Source organism: Puma concolor, chromosome C1 (assembly GCF_028749965.1).
Source record: "Puma concolor isolate L17-30 chromosome C1, mPumCon1.1.hap2, whole genome shotgun sequence".
Lineage (NCBI taxonomy): Eukaryota > Metazoa > Chordata > Mammalia > Carnivora > Felidae > Puma > Puma concolor.
The window spans coordinates 102,171,869-102,177,743 of NC_141674.1; the positions used below are offsets into that span (position 1 = coordinate 102,171,869).

General features: G+C 37.7%; 1 non-coding gene across 1 annotated transcript; it reads left to right on the top strand.

The window, feature by feature from the left end:
- The first annotated feature begins 3,822 nt into the window (after positions 1-3,822).
- On the top strand, positions 3,823-3,986 carry LOC112849184 (U1 spliceosomal RNA). The gene has a single exon (XR_003222608.2). It is a non-coding gene; the product is annotated as a U1 spliceosomal RNA (small nuclear RNA).
- The last annotated feature ends 1,889 nt before the right edge of the window (positions 3,987-5,875 follow it).

Below are 5,875 nucleotides of genomic sequence, written 5' to 3' on the forward strand. Positions count from 1 at the left end.
CCAGGGCCTTGCAAGCCAGAGGCCCAGGCTGCCTGGAGCCCATGAAGAACACTTAGAGGGTCTCTGGAAATGTCTTTATGGCAGTTGCCACACCACTAACATGTGGACTAATTAAGCAGCTTCTGCTGTAATTGACTTTTTGGTCAACATTTTGTCTGGTCAGAGATGGAAAAACTATTTTTAATAATCTTAAAAGTGTACATTCTTGGTCTTGAAATGGAAAGGCAAGTAGAAATCCCTAGAACTAAAGATTCCACATATTTTAAACAAAGCTAATTTCCTGGAATAGCCTTCTGCTACAGGGAAGCTATGAAACTTGTATCTTTCTATAACCCTTAAGAAAATTTCTTTCATAGCTTTATTTTTTAAACACTAGCCTTTCCATTGCTATAAGCCAGTTGGAAATATCCAGCATGCAAACACTGGTAGTTCTATTCAGACCCTATCCAGCCAAGCATCTAAAACTGAAACTGTCTCACTGACTAAGGAAAGAATTGATAAGATGTATCTATAAACTTATAAAGGCATACGAGGACACCTAGCCATATTTGACTCATAAAGCCCAAAGTTTAGAGGAAGAAGAAAGTTTAGAATCTCCTAGTCCACCTAGTTGATAAGTTAGCAAGGCAATACTATAGTGGATATCTGTTGTATTTGCCTGCCCAGCATCCTTTTCCTGTTCTTCTGGTGATAGCCTCTACTTTCCCTGGGAATGAACCATGGCATCCCTCACCTTCACCCTGCCCTCACCAAAGGATAAGTACATTAAGCAAACTAAGCCAATCAAGAGCTTTCTTTATGGAATCTAAATTGGAGTCAAGTCCCCTCTAAGGCAGTGTCCCAGAGGGACACTTACCAGTTCCTGACTCAAGTATTCCTGGAGCCACTTAACTTCCCCAACCTGGTTGCTCACTTTTTCCTTTGCTTCTGTGAAATCTCACGTAACTTTCCAAGAAATTCACCCTGCTTCATCCCCAACATCTTAACCTTTGCTCAAGTTAGCCAGAATTGCTTTTGGTTTCTGTAACTAAAGAAACTGATACAGAGACACTGTCAAAGGTGGAGGTGAAAAAATCTCTCTTGTTGACCTCTGACCATGCTGTATGCTACACAAGGCTGGTTTTATAAGCAGGCAGAGCAGGTGGCCAGCTGTGAAGTATAAATGATTGTCACATAGCCAAAAATTAACTTTTAACTAAGCTTTTAACAGCTTTTAACTAAGTAACCTTACTTGCAATGCTACCAATATAGAATTAAAGGTGGTTCTCCTAAAATAAGCCTATGACTTATTCGTCAGTCAGTATCAAATTGATCGCTTACTCCAATAGCTGACAAAGATAGGCTTTGCTAGACAGAAAGATGAATGGGAAATGAGAAGAGGCAGGCAGAATTGAAGGTGGGCAGTCTGGGACAACCAGAAATGTCATACAGACATCTGGTACAAAGGAGAGCATCAACCTGTGTCCCTGTGGCCTTAGGATCTTGCTAAGATGCTTGCAGCCCCTCCTGATAGTGTCTTCTGTCTCCAGTCCCACCATCTCTCCTCAAATCTACCTTCTCTGCAGAGGTCCGTGATCAATTTTGAATACAAATTTGGTTATCATTCACCTCCTTTATCAATGATTCATTGCCCAACTACAGGGTAAAACCCAGTTCTTCAGCATGGATTAAAAGGCTGATCCTCACCTCATGATCCTACTCCTCAACATGTTTCTTGCCATTGCCCTATGTTCACTCACTTTCTGGCTATACCTAACCACTTGTATTTTCCTACACCTGTTCCATTCACCCTCCCTTTGTATCTTGGTAAATGTTTTCCTTCCATCTAGAATGCCCTTCCCTTACGTTTCACTGGACTCACACTATTCCCAGTGTAAACTCAGGCATCACCATTATCAGCAAGACTCCCAGGACCCCTTAGTTAGAACTAGGTTTCTTTTTTTTTTCTTCTATATTATCTTGGAATATTATTTTAACTAAAACATATACCACAGACTTTAATTGTCCATTTATAGATCTAGATAGACTTAGAGTGTCTTAAGGGCTTAGGCTGTGTCATTTATCTCTGGATCCTCAGCACCCAGAATATAGAGGGCTCTCAAATGTTGTTAGTAAATGAAATTCAGTGTTCAAAACTGAATTTAATTTTCCTTTCTTTTTTAACGCACTTCTTCACCTTTGTTCTTTATAAATAATAGCATTATTCATCCCATCAACCATGCTGAGAATTTAGCCATAATTACCTCCTTCCTGTTTCTCTCTACCTTTAAGCATTCTGCCCACCTCATGGGATAAAAAAACTCTAACCAAAGAATAATGTCTATATCCCATATTCAATTATCTTTTTCCCACAAAGTGTTATGAGACACCATGAGTCTGCATTACCTACACCAATGCCCTTGTCATTTGAGTTTTCTGATTTGTACTTTGGTTTATTAAAAATAGTAGTTAGTTATTATGGTGTCCATTTGCTGAGGGAACCAAATCCTGTGGGTTTAGTGATAAAAGCTTTAAATGGTACCACATATCTCAAAGATAGGAACATCCGCTGCAATAAAATTATCACCTCAGGTTAGGAAGAAGGGACAAGCCTAAATTGGAGTTGGTGGGGATTAACATGGGGGAAGGCAAGAGCAGCTGGTAGACATTCTACCTTGAGCACATAGTATTCAGAGTTTAAGATTAGCATGTCAGAGACCTTCTTTAAAACCACAAGCTCCTTTCACTCTTTTCAACAGCTGAGGCTTCCAGCTGAGAGACAGAATACTTGCCTATCTTAGAATATTTCCCTGCTCAGTGATTGATATGTTCTCCACTGCTGTTGGGATGTGGGGAAAAAGCACTCTTACATATCGCTAGAAGAAATGTGAATTGCTACAGTCTTTTTGGACAGCAATCTGGCAATTTCTTTTAAAATTAGAAATACACATACCCTTTGACCTAGCAATCCAACTCCTAGGAATCTATCCCACAGAAATAAAGGCACGAGTATGTAGAGAAATAACAGGGCCAATATTCAGTGAGCACACACCCGTACAATGTACCAGCCAGCATCTGTTCTGATTGGTCTGTACCTGTGCCATACCGGTTGTTAAATATTTTTAATGCCACCTCTGGATATATAAATAAAATTTTACATAAGTGAGATTTTTTAAATTATGAGCACTTTTTTCCTTACAAACTGTGTGTATGCATGTGCCTTGCTTCTTTCCACCCCCCTCCACATCCCCATCTCTTCAAGTAATCAATGTTTTTTACCCTTTTGTGCTTGTATAATTTATATATAAATGTACACACTTATGCACATAAGATTTGGGGAGGCGCATTGTTTACAAAAAGAAGAGACCATACGTGCATCTCTATTTTCTCTGTACATTTAGAAATCCCTCAGCTAAACTAGAAACTCTAACTCATTCTTCTTAATTTCCTTGTAATATTTATGTTCTGGATGTATTACAGTGTACTCAGCCATTCTCAGATTGATAAGCATTTGCTCTGTTTGTCCTTTTCTCTCTATCACAAAGACAGCTGCAATACACATCCTTGTGTTACCATCCGATAGGGGAGATGTTCCTACCACTGAAACAGAACATATGTTCATATATTAATGAACCCTTTGAATTTGCATTTCTTCGAATTGCTTTTTCCCGTTCTTATTGTGTTTTTGTCTTTTTAGTAGCAGTGTAAGAACTTTGTGTATTTAAATATTATTTCTCAGATGCATTGCAGAGAAGTTATTCTCACTCTCTACCTTATACTTGCTATGGTATCTCTTACTATACAAACATTCTTAATTGTTATGCAATCAAAAAATCAGTCTTTATACTTACCTGGCAGGGGAGATACCATGATCACGAAGGTGGTTTTCCCAGGGCGAGGCTTATCCATTGCACTCCGGATGTGCTGACCCCTGCGATTTCCCCAAATGTGGGAAACTCGACTGCATAATTTGTGGTAGTGGGGGACTGCGTTCGCGCTTTCCAAAGAAAAAAAAAAAAAAAAATCAGTCTTTCCTTTTATGGCTTCTAGGTTTTCTATCTTGATTTAAAAGTTCTCATCCCAGGGGCGCCTGGGTGGTTCAGTCAGTTAAGTGTATGATTCTTGATTTTGGCTCGGGTCATAATCTCGCAGTTCGTGAGATCAAGCTCTGCATTGGGCTCTGTGCCTTCAGCTCAGAGCCTGGTTGGGATTCTCTCTCTCCCCTTCTCTCTGCCTGCCTCTCTCTCTCTCTCTCTCAAAATAAGTAAACTTCAAAGAAAAATTGCTCATCCCAAACCTAGATATATTTGACATTTTCTGCTAAATGCATAAGGAGAGAGAGAGAGAGAGAGAAGTCAGGGAAGGGGGAAAGACAAAAATTGGTTCTGGGCTTTCTCAGTTGTGCTAATTTTTTTAAAGCTATCTCAATGCAATTATTTTTACAAAATATCTCTTTTTATTAATTACTTTAGAAAAATTGACTTTTATACTTGTTAAATTGTTTCACCCAAGAATATGGCATGTAATTCCGTTTTTTAAAGTTGGGGGTCAGCAAACTACAGCCCATTGGCCAAATCTAGCCATGCCCATCATTTATATCTTGTCTAGAGCTATCATAGTGCTACAGCTGAAGTTGAGCAGTGGCAGAGTTGAATAGTTGCTATGGAGACCATATATGCCACAAAGCCCAAAATATTTACTATTTGGTCCTTTACAGAAAAGTTTTGAGATAACTGGTTTAAATCATAATTTATATTTTTGAGTAAAATTCTATGGTTTTACTTATCAGTACTTTTTTTGTTAAATTTATTCATAGGTATTTTCTAATCTTGGTTATAATGGAGACGTTAACATTAGCCTATTTTCCCAAACCTTTTTTTTGACTGGTTATTGTTATTAAAGGTAGAGTAAGAATAGCACATGTTTTTTATGTGCCAGGTCCTGTCCAAAGCACTTTTTACATACCACAGCTCATTTAATCCTCCCAATAAGGGCCAACCCCCCAATAAGGTGGGAGCAACCAATAGCCTTCCGTAGACTTGACCACCTCCTTTCTGTGGGCCCTGATTAGACTTCTCTCTGATCCTCCCTTCTTTCCCTTTTAGACTTTACTCCCCTAGCTCCTTCCACAATTATTTCATATCACTCAATGCCTTCCCAATCAAATACACATTTCTTTTTCTTTCTGCACTCTTTTTTCTCTGCCCCCTCTTTCCAAATTTTTAAGCTGAAAGCTTAGCACATTTATTTCCAAACTTTCTTCTTCTCTAATATTTCAAAGCTACATATTTCCCTATAAAAATTACTTTATGTCCCACAAATTTTGACAGTCTTTTAAATTTTCTTTAGTTTTAAATATTTTTCAATTTCCCTTAGAATTTTATTTTTAACCAAGGATTATATTTTAATAGTGCAAGAATGTAATCTGTTTGACATTGATTACCATATATGTATCTTTCATACCTACTGGTTTGTTCATGTTCTCTATTTCTTCTTGTACCAATTTTAGCATTTTAACTTTTCCCAGAAATGTCATTCTATCCAGATTGTCAAATTCATTGCATAAGAGTATTAGTATAACATAAAGATTAAGAACAGTTGTGCAATCGAGGGAATTGGGCAAGTTACCTAGCTTTCATGTTGTAAAATGGAAATAATAATGGACCTATTTCATAGGCTATGTTTCTCTAAGGATTCAAATTATTTAGAACTGTGTTTCAAAAATTCTAAACACTTACTGTTATTGTGTTCATTTTACTCATCATTATTTACTCCTTGGGATGTATTGAGGTTTCCTTGTACATGGTCAAATTTTGTAAATATTCTTATGAATGCACAAAAATGTGTATTCGGTGTTGCTGAGAGTTCTATATGTAACTAATAGCTTGTGCTTATT